The 19,033-nt window shown below is 42.5% G+C and overlaps 1 protein-coding gene across 4 annotated transcripts in view; it reads left to right on the top strand.

Moving 5' to 3' along the window:
- The first annotated feature begins 458 nt into the window (after nt 1-458).
- slitrk6 (SLIT and NTRK-like family, member 6) overlaps nt 459-19,033 on the top strand; it is a 49,547-nt gene continuing 30,972 nt past the window's right edge. For all 4 annotated transcript variants that reach the window (XM_055636800.1, XM_055636797.1, XM_055636798.1 and 1 more), the window contains exon 1: nt 459-918. The gene's annotated coding sequence lies outside the window, so the exon portion shown is untranslated. The remainder of the gene's footprint in view (nt 919-19,033) is intronic.

Raw genomic sequence — 19,033 nt, 5'->3', positions numbered from 1 at the left:
ATTTTCATTCATGCACTGTTCTTCGGTAAAGCCGCAATTCTAGTAATTTTATATTCGCATAAATCTCTCTTTTTGCCAGGCGTTTTTTTGTCATCGACAAACAATAATTCTAACATATAGAAGCATGTTTCTGCGATCTAAACTCAAAGACTGGAGAACTGCGAGTTAACCAGCGATAGTAGAATTCGTCATCAAGCCCTTAACTTCAATTTATTATCGTTTCTGTATCAGAAAGCGGCTGGAAATCAGCTGGCAAAGGAGGGCTATTGTAGTTAAGATGCAGGTAATAAGAACGGATGCCCGCACCTACACGAAATTCCGGGTTTCGAGGCGGGATCTTATGACGGCGGGGAGAGGATGCGGCGTTGTACAAATAGTCATGTCCCAGGGTGGAGCTCGCAAGCTTTCTGACGAGAGGAATTAAATGAGGGTGGAGCTTCCGAGCAGATTCAGAAGTCAAGAAGTCTCCAAACGAGAACCCTCTGGCAATCTGATTACTTGGAGAACACCAGGAAAGACCAGCTCGCAGCTCCGGTGTGGATTTGGACTATGTTGTTGTAGATGATTGTTATTGCTCTTTTATATAACAACCCGCTCTCGTCTTTAGTGGACAGAATAGCTCTGGGGGAAACCTGTAAACTCAGAGTCTGTCGGCCAGGAGAGTGACTGTCCCTTGTAGCTTGACAGACGCTTTCAATCATTTTTTTTGTTAAACTGATATCCGCATATTTTCTTGACTTCCACACCGTGCGATTCCACCGCTGGTCTGTTGGAAAACTGACTGTCGAGGTCACGATGAGTTCATTTTGTTTACCGAGGGGGAAAAACCGAATTGACTGAAACTCAACTGACGTTACTGGTTTTAGCCCTCTGCATTGCCGATAAACTAGACGTTCAGGAGTTGACTGCACTGTGTCGGTAAGTCAACCTTGCGTTACACTTAAATCCTCCACTTGGCGTTTCGGCTTGCTCTCGCTACTGCATGTCAGATCTAACTTGTGTTTTGTGGGACAGTCCAGCTGGACCGCAGGCAAATGACCCATTCTCACCGCTGCTCCACACTAACGTGAAGCAGATGGTACAACAAGCACCGATTCGCGTTACCGAAAAACACGTTTATTTTCTGCTATAATTTAAATGTTTAGTGTATAAGATACAGATCATGTTGCCATTCATGCCGTAGAGTATGGTTTATAAATCTTATGTATTAATTAACAGGCAGTTCAAGAGTTTGGGGGGGGGGGGTCTTTTTTCAGATCAGTTATAAAGGAGGATCCACAGTAAATTATTTTGGTAGGTTGGGGTCTTATGTAGGCATTTCAGGTTGGGAAACCAAGCACCTCGAAGGTAAACAGTAGCAGATATTTGTTGTGAAGGTCTATTATACAACCTCACAAGGATATACGTTTGTCTTTGAAGAACTTATAATACTTATAAGAAGTAACCCATTTATGAATTGTTCAATTGATACATTGGTTCTTGAAAGTATGTTATTGCTTTGGATGTTGGTGGCCAGCGTTAATGAGTGGAGCACCAGTGCAGATGACGAAATCTCCACTGCGCTCCAGGAACATAGATGTGTTTGGGGTTGGTGTTCCGCGCAGTCAACGTTTGTTTCGGGAATGGATGTATCGACGTTTTTCGTTTTCGCAGTTTATCTTGACGGGCCACTTAAAAAAAATAATAATTAGGGGAATATTTAAAGTATCTACTTCTGGATAGAGAAAATCTTGTCTTGATTTCTAAGTAAAACTGCAGAATAGAATCCAACTAATAATATCCGATCAAAGGAGTTCACTGTCAAAAATCTAAGTAAGAGATGTTTCGGTGCCTCAGATGTGAACATGGACAGATCTGCGTGCGTGAACATAAAATCTTGGCAGATTGTCATGCGGGTGTCTTTCAATCTTTGGTAACTTGATCAGGGTGAATGGGCATCTGTTGTCGATTTCTTTGCGTGCATGTTGATCAACGTTTCAGTTGACTTCTATTTTGTGCAGTAGGTGAATGCAGACGAAAACAAATGTATCAATTAACCAAACCATTGCACAACTGTGGGGGATAATGTAAGGGATACAAGCCACATTGGTAACTACATGTATCTATTGCAACTGGCGCCCTCGGGAATTTCGTGCAGTTTCCCTGCATTTATGCAGTCAAACAAATCCAAAGTTTTTTTTCTGTACACCAGCATCTGTAATTAGTTGTTTCAAAATGCATGTTTTAGCTATTTTAAATTTGGGAGTGAAAATCCAGTGGTAATCTCGTATTTCCACCAGCTATCATGTTTTATCTTTAAAAACAGCCAGGAGAATGAACATTGAGGTAGGTCAGGTGCAGGATATCCTACAGAAGGTTTTTCAAAATATGTATATGTTTCACACGCAATAGGACACCAGGCAGAAGTGCACTGGGCCATACCCCACTTGGACTGGAATATCTTATTATCACATGTAACTAGGCACAGTGATATTATTTGCTGCATACCTAATTTATACAAATGACAGCCACCTACAGCGCTGACAAAGTTATAAGGCACGCAGGCTCCTCCTTGTGTCCTCCCCCCCCCCCCCCCCCCCCCCCCCCCCTCACAGTGGTTATCACAGGCCGGGCCCCTTTGTCCTTTGTTCTTTCCCCTCCCCAATTGTCCATTGTTGTGTCTCCCCCCCCCCCACTTCCATCATGGTAGTCCACCCAGGCCAGGTCCACCATTCTTTTCCCCCTACCTCCCTCATGGCAGTCCCCCCCCCATTGTTCTTTCCCTCTCCCATCATGGCTGTCCCCCATGCTGGGTCCTCCATTGTTCTTCCCCTCCTCCCTCATGGTGGTCCTCCACTCTCTCATCGACCGTGGGTCGACCTGCGAGGCTTCACCACCGCCGAGGCCCCATTGTTGCGAGGCTTTATCATTGCCACCGCCGAGGCCTCACCACTGTCGTTGCCCCACTTCACACCTCCGCGATGCCAACCCGGGCCCCAGCCATGACCTCCATCGTGTATATTGTCTCTGCAGTGCGTATTCTCTCCTTTTTGGATTACACCCACTTACCTGGAGGAATACAGTTCCAACAACATAAAAAGGCGTAACACCATATTTGTGGAAGATGCCCATTCTAGAGGCATTCCATTCCACCCCAAAACATTCACTGCCTTCATCTGCTGCACCGTGAGTTTTGTAAATTATTCACAAAAGGCACTGTTGTAATTATTCAAGGCAACTCTACAGTACCTAGCAAAGTATGTAACTATTGCGACTCAGAGAATAAAGGGCACAGGACACAGCCACAAAGACAAACCACTTAAGTCCCAATAATGACTTGAATGGGATCTTCAAGTCATGATTACTTTGAGTTGGAAATGTATTGTTGTTCTGTTATGAATACTGGGTGTGAATAGTGGCACTGCCTCACAACTATTTGGAATTATCATTGTCATTATCAATGCAGTAGTTCAGGAGAGGGGCTTACCACATTCAGGGGTAGTTAAAATTGTTGGCCTTTCCAGCAGCTGCAGTATCCTTTAACTGAGTAAGGAATATGTATAATTTGGATATAAACTTTATTTCAACAAAATAATTTATAAAGTGAACAGATCAGATGGATAAATACGACTTTTAAAAATAAAGTTCTTCAAGCTGATTATCATGTGGAAGTGCACAGTAAGGTACCTCTGTAAAGACAAATCTTGCACATGGCAAGATCCTAGGCACATATACACAGGCACACATTTTTTAAAAAAAGCATAAATTATATATTAACTCCACATAAAACTCCAGTAAAAAGCAGTTTAGCGAAAGAAACAAGATATAAGTGCAACAACATAATTGGAGAGAAGGAAAAAAAAACAAATCCATAGATGTGCAAGTGGTAAGCGGTAGTGTTTTGTTGTTGAGGGAGGGTTAAGTTTGTGTAGGCTGGTTCCAGAAATTGATAGTTTTAGGAAACTAGCTGCTTCTGAACTGATGGTATGAGACTTCAGACTTTTGTACCTACTGCCTGATGGTAGCAGTGAGAAGAGGGCACGGCCCAGATGGTGGGAATCTTCGATGATGAACACCACCTTCTTGAGGCAGAGCCTCGGTTAGATGCTTTTGATGGAGACGAGGGCTGTCCACATGATGGACTGGGCTGAATCAACAACCTGCTGCAGCCACGTGCATTCCTGTGCATTAAAATTTCCATACCAGGCCACGATGCAATTCATGATTCAAGATACCTCTGCAAAAAATCTGTAAAATTTTATTAATAAGATTCGGAGACATCCAAAACTCTTTTAACTAAGAAAGTAGAGGCATAGGTGAGCCTTCTTCGTGATTGCATCAATGTGCTGAGCCAGGGCAGATCATCTGAGATGTTAATGCCCAAGAATTTGAAGCTGCTAATGGCCCTATCCCAAGGTATGAGTTCATTCCAAGAGCTCTCCCGAGTTTAAAAAAAAATCTAACTCCTGGTATGCACGGAGAATGAACATAGCGGATACGTCGGAGCTCGGGGACGTCTCTTAGCGGCTCGTAACACTAACGGCAGGTACTCGGGAAGACTCACTAATGGCAGGTAAGCTCGGGAAGACTCGTGAAGATTTTTCAATATGTTGAAAAATGTCCACGAGAGCCCCGAGTACCGACCAGCGGCCATTACCGTAAATCTCCGGGTTCGAATCAGGGCAAACTCGGGAGAGCTCTTGGAATGAACTCGTACTGTGGGACAGGGCCATAACTCTCTCCACCACCAAACATTCAATAAAAACTGGTGAATGGTCTCCTAACTTCCCCTTCTGAAAGTAACAATCGGATCTTTGGTCTTGTTGAGGTTAAGCAGGAGCTTGTTGTTGCAGCACCATTCAACCATGTGTTCCATCTCTTTCATGTACACTGACATCACAGCCAACCATAGTGGTGACGTCAACGAGTTTAATAGATGGATTTAATAGATCAAAGATCATAGGTTTACTTACTTACTTTTTATTACAGACTCAACGCCCAGATAAAAGTCAAGACATCACATTGAATAAATTACATAAAAAAGCACATACATTACATACAAAAGCACAATAAATGGTTTAAGATCAAGAATTTAAAAAAAAAACAGTGTCCCACTACGAGACGACTATAACAATGTCTCCACAGCTGGGATTGGTAGCATGTCGTGCTAAACCTTATATTTGATAAGGCCAAGATTATTTTATTTTCAGAGTAATTAATCTGGCAAATAAATGTATACATAAGATTTCTTAAGACAGTTTTTAAAGTATTTACTCAAACATTACACTTCCACTACACCATCTACGTCTCTTAAGTAATATTCTCATAGCATCATTATAAGCTCCTTTAAGTCAGAAAAGCAAGCGTACAGAGGTGTGCAGTATAGAGTGATGTACAATATGCTCTGAACAGAGGCAACCTGGGATGTCAGGACTGTCTTATGAAGAAAGACTGGATAGACTTGGTTTATACTCTCTAGAATTTAGGAGATTGAGAGGGGATCTTATAGAAACTTACAAAATTCTTAAGGGGTTGGACAGGCTAGATGCAGGAAGATTGTTCCCGATGTTGGGGAAGTCCAGGACAAGGGGTCACAGCTTAAGGATAAGGGGGAAATCCTTTAAAACCGAGATGAGAAGAACCTTTTTCACACGGAGAGTGGTGAATCTCTGGAACTCTCTGCCACAGAGGGTAGTTGAGGCCAGTTCATTGGCTATATTTAAGAGGGAGTTAAATGTGGCCCTTGTGGCTAAGGGGATCAGGGGGTATGGAGAGAAGGCAGGTACGGGATACTGAGCTGGATGATCAGCCATGATCATATTGAATGGCGGTGCAGGCTCGAAGGGCCAAATGGCCTACTCCTGCACCTAATTTCTATGTTTCTATGTTTCTATAACTTCATTGCATCTGTACACACACTAAACCTGCTGTAGTTGTTGTGATTCAAATATTCTCAAACAGACAAAAACGCAAATACAATCAGTAATCAACCAGTAATCTTTATTTTGCCAGGCGGGTGTGGTAAGGACTCTATAGTATACAGAGCTTTAGTCGCCACACAAAGGGGCAGTGATTAAGTATATATATTTATACTCCAATAATCAGTGATTAAGCAATATCTTATCTACAGAGCATAGTACAGCCTCTTGCTTCTTTAGATTGACAGCTTCTTAAGATTGACAGGTTCTTCTGACAGAGGAAGGATTAGCCATATATGGTTTTATGAGAAGGCTATTTTTCTGCAGATCAAGCATCTTGGGGTTTTATTTTACTAATGATGCACATTATAATCATATAGAGCAAGGGTAAACCGAGAGTGTCTGAACATCCTCTTAATGTTTATATTATAGAGGATACATTCATGAAGTTGTGCTTGTTATCTCATTTGTTTTTATGGGAAATAGAACATAAACATCTTGTTGGCCTTGTAAGAGCTCTCTCCTGGCTTTGCAATTTAATAGGAAAAGGTGACAGCTTGTCTTAGTTTTAGCTGAATCAATTTTTGTAAAGTTTAAATCTTTTAAACTTCCACATAGTGGTCATTTGGCTTAATTTAGTATGTTATAAATTATGGCATTTGCCTTTAAATTTTGTCTACCTGTAATTATGTGGGTGGGATTTATTACATAGTCGGAGGCATGATTGCTGCTGGGATTCTTGCGCAGAAGCTTGTAGTTTTTTAGTTTAGTTCGGAGGAAGCATGGTGGGACGGCATAGCTTTCATCCATTGGTCAGAGCTTTTCAACATTAGTTGGAGCTTTTCAACATCAAAGGAGTTTTCTAACGTTTCGGAGCCACATGCTGGAGTTTGACTACGAGTAAGATTAAAATGAACTTAAACAAGAAGAAGTTTGGATTAATATTTCACTGTTTTACTTCGACAATAAATAAACTATTAATCAAGAGACTCCGTATTGAAGATTTATCTTTTGACGGCTTGGAATGTCTTGTAGATTGCTCACATGTGTAAACAAGACTATCTCCTTACCCCCGTGATCTCATACTGGCTAAAGGGAGAAATTCCTTGAACGATATAATAATTTGCAACTATACCTGCGTAAGAGAATGTTTGCTTGTGCATATGGCGTTGCCTATAAATATCCTCATCTGTAATTTGTTCTGTAATAAAATGTCCAAGATATTTTACGTTATTACAGACACTAATCATTATCAGACAATTTAAAATCAGGAAATTTTAGACATTTAAGGGCCTATCCCACTTATTTTAGGTGAATACAGGCGACTAGGCCGTCATCATATGGTCGCCGGGATGTTGCCTGTATGGCCATGAGTAGTCTCCTCAGTCGCCCAAAGAGTCGTAGCGTTTTTCTGGTCACCGCTGGATTTTGAAATGTTCATAAAATTTCTGCGACAGTGGGCTTGACGCCAGTGATCGTAGCTTGACTTCTCCTGATGTAGGTTGTCGCCCGGTCACTACGGAATTCCATTAGCGACCACCTACGTCAACCGGCGACAGGTACCATTGACTGAATTATCTTAAGTTGTCTTCAGTTGTCGCCAACAGGGTCATAGCTTGTCGCGGGTGGACGTAGGTTGTCGTAGGTTTGGTCGTAGGTGAACAACCTAATGGGTGACTAGAGTATTACCAATCATGCACCCAGTATTACAGGCTTTCAATTGCTTGGACAGATCATCAATATAGAGATGACAAAGAATTGGGGATAAAATTCCTCCTTGTCTAACATCATTGCTAACCCCAAATGGGGCTGAGACCTATTGCCCCATTTTATTTGCATTGTCTGGTGGGCATACCAGTAAGCCATAATTCTCACAATGTACAGTATTTAGGCACCCCTCTTTGACCCAATTTAACAAACAACTTTCTATGCTTAACACGATCAAAGGCTTTGGAAGCATAAATAAAGCACATCAAAATCGATGAATTTTGAACTCTATATTTGTTTACAATTTCCTTTAAAGCATGTATACTCATTCACGGCTTAGCTATAAACCCAAACTGGTTATCTGTGGAGTTAACAAACTCATTTAATCTATCCACCAGAATTCTTTCCAGGACGTTTGACAGTATGCTGGCTAAACCTATGGGTCTGCAATTATTTAGGCTGCCTACTTTACCAGCTTTGTCGTCAATGACTGCCACTAACAGAACAGACATCATTAAATCTGGTAAAAAGCCATGATTCTTAAAGCCAGTAAAACAAATAGCAAGGAGAGGAGCTATCCTCATACTGGCAAATTTAAGATGTTCAGCAGAAATATGATCTAAGCCACTCGCTTTGTTGTCGGACAGCTTGTTCATAGCTTGATACACCTCATGTGACATAATCGCCATTGAATCATTACTCTCATCATTGTCCACCCTATACAAACCACTTTGGACACTGCTAAATAGAGTACTATAATGCTGTCGCCATAACTCCGCAATATTAGCTGTGCCAGAGATTCCATCTACAGTGCATGGTAGAGATGTTTTGCAGTCGTTAAGAACTCCTTTCCAAAAATCAGTAGCATTGTTACTTAGCAGCTTCTTAGCCATGGATTCAGCCTTCACGGCTTGCTCATTTTTACAGATGAAGCGAACAGAATACTTATATCTTGCATTAATGAGCTTCTTGTACTCGAGCACAAGCCCTTGTCTGGGTCTACCTGCCATAGCCCATGATTTAGTGGCTTCACAGACTTCACCATGATACTCAGCATTATACTTATTCCAGCCAGGCCTGATGTTATGTGTCTTGTTTTTATGCTTGCAGTAGGGCTTACTGCCTATATATATTGTAAAGTGCTTACTATATCATTATACATGGAGCAGATATCTCTCCTATGCTTCACATCCATACAATTAACATTACAACTCACAATTGCATCTTTAGGTAGATGAATACTGCTTAAGGTTTTATCTGTATGAACATAATAGGCTAAGATGTCTTCCTTTGTGAGGGTTGACCAGTCCAGTTTTTCTAGTGTTAACACTATTTCCGACTCTTGATACCACAGGTAGATGTTCAACATTTATTGACATAGCAACAGGTATATGATCAGTCACTGCTGTCCCATACAGAATGCTCATACACCCCAAGGAGGCATGTGCATCAGCTGTACTAATACAATAATCCAGCCATGACATAGTGTGCCAGGCTTCACTAATATATATATAGAATAATTATTGTTTTGAATATAGGAATAGATGAATAAGCCTCCTTAAATATACATCCTCATTCTGCTGACATTTGGTATATACACATTCAGGATAACAAATGCCTTGTCATTGTGAGCAAAGTGTATTGCAATACACCAGTCAGCAACACGCCTAACCACATGTATTGATGAGTCAAGCTTCTTGTTCCATAGAATAGCCACACACCTCTGATATCCTACCTCTGACTATTCCCATGCCAAGGTCAGTTGTAGACTCCCCAAGCCCGTAAAAGTTATAATTGAGATAATTTAGTTTGTCCAAGTCTCACTTCGGTCTCTTGCATATATAGTATGTCACAGTTCTCCAGAGGTTCTCAACAACTATGCTGCGAGCTTTATCCTCTGCGCTCTGGCCCAAACGCAGGCCACGACAGTAGTACGACAAAACTCGAATAGTCATAGAAACATAGAAATTAGGTGCAGGAGTAGGCCATTCGGCCCTTCGAGCCTGCACCGCCATTTAATATGATCATGGCTGATCATCCAACTCAGTATCCCGTACCTGCCTTCTCTCCATACCCTCTGATCCCCTTGGCCACAAGGGCCACATCTAACTCCCTCTTAAATATAGCCAATGAACTGGCCTCAACTACCCTCTGTGGCAGAGAGTTCCAGAGATTCACCACTCTCTGTGTGAAAAAAGTTCTCCTCGTCTCGGTTTTAAAGGATTTCCCCCTTATCCTTAAGCTGTGACCCCTTGTCCTGGACTTCCCCAACATCGGGAACAATCTTCCTGCATCTAGCCTGTCCAACCCCTTAAGAATTTTGTAAGTTTCTATAAGATCCCCTCTCAATCTCCTAAATTCTAGAGAGTATAAACCAAGTCTATCCAGTCTTTCTTCATAAGACAGTCCTGACATCCCAGGAATCAGTCTGGTGAACCTTCTCTGCACTCCCTCTATGGCAATAATGTCCTTCCTCAGATTTGGAGACCAAAACTGCACGCAATACTCCAGGTGTGGTCTCACCAAGACCCTATACAACTGCAGTAGAACCTCCCTGCTCCTATACTCAAATCCTCTTGCTATGAAAGCCAACATGCCATTCACTTTCTTTACTGCCTGCTGCACCTGCATGCCTACCTTCAATGACTGGTGTACCATGACACCCAGGTCTCGCTGCATCTCCCCCTTTCCCAATCGGCCACCGTTTAGATAATAATCTGCTTTCCCGTTTTTGCCACCAAAATGGATAACCTCACATTTATCCACATTAAAATGAAATGAAAAAAAAAATGAAATGAAATGAAAAATGAAATTACGGCGGCAGGCGCGGGCACACCGCGACGCCCTGTGTCTCCCTTTCAAGGGAGATGCTAAAAATGCATTTCATTGTCTCTGTACTGTACACTGACAATGACAATAAATTGAATCATTTCATTTCATTTCATTTCATTTCATTTCAACAATAGGCATAATGTTACCGGATTTATTTTTTTGTCCGGGGGTAATAATGCGCAATCTTGACTTACCAGCAGTGTTCTCTGGAACATGATGTTGACCCTTTTTCATAACATGACCACCTTGGAGAGCCTAGCAAAGACGTTAATCCACTGGGACTAACCGTTGTCATAGCTCTCTCCACGTTTAAAGTGAGGCCCCCCGCCGCAGCCCTCACTCTGGTGACCAAGCCCGAGGCTCCCGCCGGTGCAGCCCCCAGTGCTGTGCCGTCCATGCCAGTGGCTCCATCCATCGCCGCCAAAGCATCCGGACCACTGCTCCGAGCCAGGATAATGGGGAGCTCCAATGCACACACTCGGCGATTAATTCCCACTGTGATGGCATAAAAATATTTGCTTATATCACTCTGTAGCTGCATGGCATGCTTCATAGAACAGATCTCAGCAGACAGCTTCTCCATTCTCCCAAGTAGGCTCGAGACATCCATTTTGGTAAATGTCGAGTCCAAGTAATGAGAGATAAATCTGGGAGTATTCTCCCCACACTCATTCACTACTTTAAGGCAACTCTTTATGTTGTTGGCTGACTTTCTGTGTCCCTTTATGGGAAACGTCTCGCTCTGTAATGGGGCAGTGTTCAAACAAAACTTTCTTCGAGAACTCTATCCACTCGGAGTCAAAATTGTTTGCAGCCAATAGGACGGTCTTGTCTTTGCTTTATGTCTTAATTTTTACAGCGAGAACGTTAAGTAGCTCATCCTCCACAATAACTTTACCGTCAACAGTCTTGTAGATCTCAGGGTTTATTCGAGACTGGCTATAAACAGGAGCAGCTGAATCGCGTGGTGCAGTGTCCGCCATCTTTGCACAGAATCTCTCAAAGAATGAATGGCAATACAGGCTAAATAGCACAGTTTCTTAGGAGTGTGCAGGGGATAAATGTTTTAAAATAACGTAGAGACTGGTGCAAAACATATGGGATTCAAAGAAAGAGAAATGAAGTACAATGCAGGGAGGGCATGTCGTGCTTGTTGTAAACACTGGAAACAAGGAACTGCAGATTCTGGTCAGTAAACACTGGCCAGGCCGCTGCTGGAGTGGGTTGTATCCTATAACTTGAGGAAGTTGCAGGTTTCCAGGACAGGCTGCACAAACTATTCCCGACAATGTTGTCAGGGATTTCAACGGCGCGGTGATGGGAGAGACGGCGACTGCCCGCCTGGGAGCTGCAAAGGATAGGGCAACGATTTAATAGGAATCTGAGTGGTAACTTTTTCACAGAAAGGGTGGTGGATGTACAAAACAAGCTGCCAGAGGAGGTAGTTGAGGCAGGGACTATCCTAACATTTATGAAGCAGTTAAACGGGTACATGGATAGGACAGGTACATGGATAGGATGTGCCAAATGCTGGCAGGTGGGACTAGTGTAGCTGGGACATGTTGGCCGGTGTGAGCAAGTTGGGCCAAAGGGTTTGTTTTCACACTGTATCACTCTATGGTTTTAATCATCATCACAATTGCACTCGGCTTTTTAATATTGAAGTGAAATCTCTGGCACACGTATGACATTTAAAAAAATAGCTTCCAAGAACCAAAACTCTACACCTGCACCCACCTCCATTATTTTTAACTGCAGTGTGATATACCATGATCAGTTAACTACTGTGAGTCCTACAAATGTTGGTATAAATTTGCGTATTTTCTTATTCTAGATTGAACGTATTTGCATAAAGCTCTTGCATACAGCTCATGCCAATGCAGATACCACCCTTCAAAATTTGCAAATCATAAAAAATGCCATGACTATTTTAAAAGGCGTCCAATGATAAAATCTGCTCTCCCATATGCTGGTATAAAATATTAAGTGAAATGGAACACACCCTCTCTATCCAACACATCATTATCTGACATTTCTACCACCTTCAAAGTGAGCCCTGCACCAGTCGGATCTTCTCATCCCCACTCCTTTCTGCTTTCCATAGAGACTACTCCCTCTGCAACTCCCTGGTTCATTCATTCCTTCTCATCCGAACCGCTCCCTCCCCAGGAACCTTTCCCTGCACCCACAGGAGATCTAACACCTGCCTCTAAACTTCCTCCCTCACATCCATTCAGGGATCCCAGCAACCCTTGAAGATAAAGCAGAGGTTCATATCCATATCCTCTAAACCTCATCTCCTGCATTTGGTGCTCCCAATGTGGCCTCCTCTACATCATCAAATCAAGCATAAAATAGGCGACCGTTTTGTCGAACACTTGTGCTTGGTCCACCCAGTCCTGATGGATCTCCCGGCAACACACTATTTTATCTCCCCATTCCAATATTGATCTTTCTGTCCTGGTCCTCCTACATTCCTGGAGTGAAGCCACACACAAACTGGATGAATAGCACCTCTCTCCAAACTTTCTCCCCACTACTTCAATCAGTCTGAAGAAGGAAAACCTAGCCTGTCCATTGTTCTCCACACATGCTGCCTGGCCCGCTGAGTTAATCCAGCACTTTGTGTCTTTTTTGGTGTAAATCAGCACCTGCAGTACCTTGTGTCTACATCTATGTATGTCTACATCTAGACCTGCTTCTAACATAGTTGAAAATTAAATGGAACCTATTAAATGGAAAATGTTCTTTATCAACAGGAATTAAACATTAACTGTTCTCAAATGAAAGACCATTAAAATTTTCAGCATAGTGCCTTGTTTTTGGGTGGGCGGCGTGACTCGCGTCGCAACGGCTTCTGCAGTTTGTCTGTCTTTTTATTACTTTTTGTCTCGTTTGAATGTAGTTTTTAATATTATTTTTTTGTGTATGTGTGTGGGGGGCAGGGGGTGGGGGGAAACCTTTAAAATCTATCCCCTGCACGGAGAACCCGACCTTTTCTCTGTCGGGTCTCCGTTGTCGTTGGGGCCGAGCACAGTGGAGCGGCCTCCAGCAGGAATGATCTGGGGCTCCAGTCGCGGAGCCTGCGGACCTACTTACTATCATGGAGCTGGCCGAGTTCGGAGAGGGTGGAGCTGTGGTGACGCGCGGCTGCGACCGGACCCCCGTGGCTTGGAATGGCTGTGGGACGTTGCTAGCGCACGCCGGGGGCTCCAACAACAAGAGCCGGAGCGCGGCCTTGTATCACCCGGCGCGGGGTTAATTGGCCGCGGGACAATTACCATCGCCCGCCGGGGGCTTTGACTGACATCGGGAGGGGAATGGGGAGTGCAGGGGAGAGATAAGTCTTTGCGTTCCATCACAGCGAGGAGGAGATGCGCTATGATGGATGTGTGTGTAAATTGTGTTGTGTCTTGGTTCTTTCTTGTGTGCATGACTGCAGAAACAACATTTTCCTCAATGAGGTTCAATGACAAATAAATTGTATTGTATTGTAAATAAATTATGTAAGCTCTATATGCTGCTCCTGCAAATATAAAATATTGCAATGTCCCATTTAGTATGAATAACATTATGGAATTATTTTAACATGTAAAGATTTGCATGTCATTTGAATAGATTTATTAGTGTAGTGTAGTGTACTGTTTGTTTCCATCCCTTCGAAAGATATCTTAAAAAAGTTTGTCAATCCTGGAGAGAAAGACATCTCGTTAGATGTATTAATAAGCTGACGGTCTTGTTTTGCATTCAGAAAAATACAATGCAGCGATGGGGAAGATGTTGAAATTGTCATTACTTTAAGCTACACATTGGTTTTGAGGAAAAAATAAAGGTGTCCCCTTATTGGAAGAAAGTAAAAGTAATAGGTATCCTCAAATTGTATTGGATATCAGCAAGAGCAAGTGCTTGACAACTGATCAGGGTCATACCTGATAGAAGTGGTGATAAGTTCTGAATGGAGATAAATTATGTGAACAAACAATTTGACAGAAATTCAGTGATACCAACGGGAGGTATTCAAGAGGGAGACTGAAGGACACATTCCCACAAAGTTAAAGATTGAACAACAACCCTTTTCCTGCTATCTATATCTCTTCTTCTGGCTCCACATCCATTTTGCATATCAATGTTCCTTACCTCCTTATCTCAGTCTTTTCTCACCTTCCAATATCATGGCTTTGTCCACCCATCTGCCAATCAGCCCTCCCCCCTCATGTATGCCATACAACGGAAATGGAAGAATTAGATACAAAATGATTTGGTTCCAGTTCCGGTTTGCTTCCAGTTCCTCGTGTTGGCGAGAGCAGGAACAGGGGGATACGGGACCTGAATGTGTGGCTGAGGAACTGGTGCACAGGGCAGGGATTTAGATTCTCAGATCACTGGGATCTGTTTTGGGGTAAGGGGGAACTGTACAAAAGGGACGGATTGCATCTTAACAGGTGTGGGTCCAGCATTCTGGCAGGCAGGTTTGCCACTGCTACACGGGTGGTTTTAAACTGAATAAGGGGGGTGGGGTGTCAAATGGGATAGTGAAGGATGGAGTTAAAGGGAAAGGGTTTCTTAAATGTGTGAGCATAGAGACAGAGGGGTGTGAAATGAGGGTAGAAGCAATAGGTAGCAAGGTGAAAAGTAAAAGTGGCAGGCCGGCAAATCCAGGGCAAATATCAAAAAAGGGCCACTTTTCAGCATAATAGTATAAGGGGTAAGAGTGTTGTAAAAACAAGCCTGAAGGCTTTGTGTCTCAATGCAAGGAGCATTCGTAATAAGGTGGATGAGTTGAATGTGCAGATACCTATTAATGACTATGATATAGTTGGGATCACGGAGACATGGTTCCAGGGTGACCAAGACTGGGAGCTGAACATCCAGGGATATTCAATATTCAGGAGGGATAGACAGAAAGGGAAAGGAGGTGGGGTAGCGTTGCTGGTTAGAGAGCAGATTAACACAATAGAAAGGAAGGACATTAGCTTTGAGGATGTGGAATCGATATGGGTAGAGCTGCGAAACACTAAGGGGCAGAAAATGCTAGTGGGAGTTGTGTACAGGCCACCTAACAATAGTAGTGGAGTTGGGGATGGCATCAAACAGGAAATTAGAAATGCGTGCAACAAAGGTAAAACAGTTATAATGGGTGACTTCAATCTACATATAGATTGGGTGAATCAAATTGGCAAGGGTGCTGAGGAAGAGGTTTTCTTGGAATGTATGCGGGATAGTTTTCTAAACCCCCATGTAGAGGAACCAAGGAGAGAGCAGGCTATTCTAGACTGGGTATTGAGTAATGAGGAAGGGTTATTTAGCAGTCTTGTTGTGCGAGGCCCCTTGGGCAAGAGTGACCATAATATGGTTGAGTTCTTCATTAGGATGTAGAGTGACATCGTTAATTCAGAAACAAGGGTCCTGAACTTAAAGAAAGGTAACTTTGAGGGTATGAGACGTGAATTGGCCAAGATAGACTGGCGATTGATTCTTAATGGGTTGACGGTGGATATGCAATGGACGGCATTTAAAGACTGCATGGATGAACTACAACAATTGTTCATCCCAGTTTGGCAAAAAAATAAATCGGGGAAGGTAGTGCATCCGTGGATAACAATGGAAATCAGGGTTAGTATCAAAACAAAAGATGAAGCGTAAAAATTAGCCAGAAAAAGCTGCCTACCAGAGGACTGGGAGAAATTCAGAGACCAGCAGAGGAGGACAAAGGGCTTAATTAGGAAAAGGAAAATAGATTATGAAAGAAAACTGGCAGGGAACATAAAAACTGACTGCAAAAGCTTTTATAGAGATGTGAAGAGAAAAAGATTAGTTAAAACAAATGTAGGTCCCTTGCAGTCAGAAACGGGTGAATTGATCATGGGAAACAAGAACATGGCAGACCAATTGAATAAGTACTTTGGTTCTGTCTTCACTAAGGAAGACATAAATAATCTGCCGGAAATAGCAGGGGACCGGGGGTCAAATGAGATGGGGGAACTGAGTGAAATCCAGGTTAGCCGGGAAGTGGTGTTAGGTAAATTGAATGGAATAAAGGCCGATAAATCCCCAGGGCCAGATAGGCTGCATCCCAGAGTACTTAAGGAAGTAGTCCCAGAAATTGTGGATGCATTAGTGATAATTTTTCAAAACTCTTTAGATTCTGGAGTAGTTCCTGAGGATTGGAGGGTAGCTAATGTAACCCCACTTTTTAAAAAGGGAGGGAGAGAGAAAACAGGGAATTATAGACCAGTTAGTCTAACGTCGGTAGTGGGGAAACTGCTAGAATCAGTTATTAAAGATGGGATAGCAGCACATTTGGAAAGTAGTGAAATCATTGGACAAAGTCAGCATGGATTTATGAAAGGTAAATCATGTCTGACGAATCTTATAGAATTTTTCGAGGATGTAACTAGTAGAGTGGATAAGGGAGAACCAATGGATGTGTTATATCTGGACTTTCAGAAGGCATTCGACAAGGTCCCACATAAGAGATTAGTATACAAACTTAAAGCACACGGTATTGGGGGTTCAGTATTGATGTGGATAGAGAACTGGTTGGCAGACAGGAAGCAAAGAGTAGGAGTGAACGGGTCCTTTTCACAATGGCAGGCAGTGAATAGTGGGGTACCGCAAGGCTCCGTTCTGGGACCTCAGCTATTTACAATATATATTAATGATTTGGACGAGGGAATTGAATGCAACATCTCCAAGTTTGTGGATGACACGAAGCTGGGGGGCAATGTTAGCTGTGATGAGGATGCTAGGAGGCTGCAATGTGACTTGGATAGGCAGGGTGAGTGGGCAAATGCATGGCAGATGCAGTATAATGTGGATAAATGTGAGGTTATCCACTTTGGTGGCAAAAACAGGAAAGTAGATTATTATCTGAATGGTGGCCGATTAGGAAAGGGGGAGATGCAACGAGACCTGGGTGTCATGGTACACCAGTCATTAAAAGTAGGCATGCAGGTGCAGCAGGCAGTGAAGAAAGCGAATGGTATGTTAGCATTCATAGGAAAAGGATTTGAGTATAGGAGCAGGGAGGTTCTACTGCAGTTGTACAGGTTCTTGGTGAGACCACACCTGGAGTATTGCGTGCAGTTTTGGTCTCCTAATCTGAGGAAAGACATTCTTTCCATAGAGGGAGTACAGAGAAGGTTCACCAGACTGATTCCTGGGATGTCAGGACTTTCATATGAAGAAAGACTGGATAGACTCAGTTTGTACTCGCTAGAATTTAGAAGATTATTTAAACTTACAAAATTCTTAAGGGGTTGGACAAGCTAGATGCAGGAAGATTGTTCCCGATGTTGGGGAAGTCCAGAACAAGGGGTCATAGTTTAAGGATAAGGGTGAAATCTTTTAGGACCGAGATGAGGAAAACTTTTTTCACACAGAGAGTGGTGAATCTCTGGAATTATCTGCCGCAGAAGGTAGTTGAGGCCAGTTCAGTGGCTATATTTAAGAGGGAGTTAGATGTGGCCCTCGTGGCTAAAGGGATCAGGGAGTATGGAGAGAAGGCAGGAACACGATACTGAGTTGGATGATCAGCCATGATCATATTGAATGGCGGTGCTGGCTCGAAGGGCCGAATGGCTTACTCCTGCACCTATTTTCTATGTTTCTATGAAAGCTTCTGTGAGGTCTCAATAATGTAATACAGCAGGATGCTGAGAAGCATATAGTGAGCGTGCCGGTTTAATTAAAATGGAATTAAGGGAAGCAAAGAGAGGCCTTAAGAAAACATTGGCTGGTAAAGTAAAAAAAATCCAAAGATATTTTGTGTCCATAAAGCAGTGGGAAGGATTATGAATGATGATATAAATCTATTACAGTGATTCCACAGTGGGTTTCACAAGGCTCAATATTCATCCCTTTGCTTTTCATGATTTGGACTTAAATGTTTGGGGTATGGTATAGGACATGTTGACTAATACAAACTGTCTATGTGATTGACAAAGAGGAGGAAACCTTTGAATTTTGGAACAATGTAAGTTGCCTGGTCAGGAAGACTGGAGTTTGGCAAATTACATGTCAAATTACATTACAGAGAATTGTGAAATTATACATTTAGGGGGACCAACAAGGCAAAAAAAAAAAACACAACTCTACATGGGAGGACATTAAGAAAAATGGATGAATAGCACTTTGGCATACATATCCATAATTCCTGAAACGCAATGGTAGAACATATGAAGAGGGTCACTTGTGGTTTCTTTGAGGCCATCAAAATGAATGTAATAGTATGGAAATTATAATTGAATTCAGTAGAGTGCTTGTTAGGTTTCTCCATGAAAATCATGCACAGTTCTGGTCATTATTTTGGAAGGGGGATGTGATTGTACAGGAGGCAGAGTGAATGTTTGAAGAACCCTTTCCCCTGAATGGAGGGAATCAAGCATTTAAAGTTGATTTTGATTTAAGGTAATGAGGAGCAGGATTTGAAAGGAGATGAAGGGGGAAAAATCACCAGCGTGAGGTAGAAATTTAGAATTCACTGCCTGAAAGAGTTGGAGAGTCATAAATCATCAACACTTGTATAAAGTGGTTTTTTGTGTACTTGAGCAGATTAAATTTGCAGGGTTACAGATCAAATGCTGGAAGGTGGGATT

Source organism: Leucoraja erinacea, chromosome 6 (genome assembly GCF_028641065.1).
Source record: "Leucoraja erinacea ecotype New England chromosome 6, Leri_hhj_1, whole genome shotgun sequence".
In the NCBI taxonomy this organism is placed as follows: Eukaryota; Metazoa; Chordata; class Chondrichthyes; order Rajiformes; family Rajidae; genus Leucoraja; species Leucoraja erinaceus.
The sequence above is the reverse complement of the archived record's forward strand: the minus strand, read 5'-3'. Positions and strand labels throughout refer to the sequence as shown.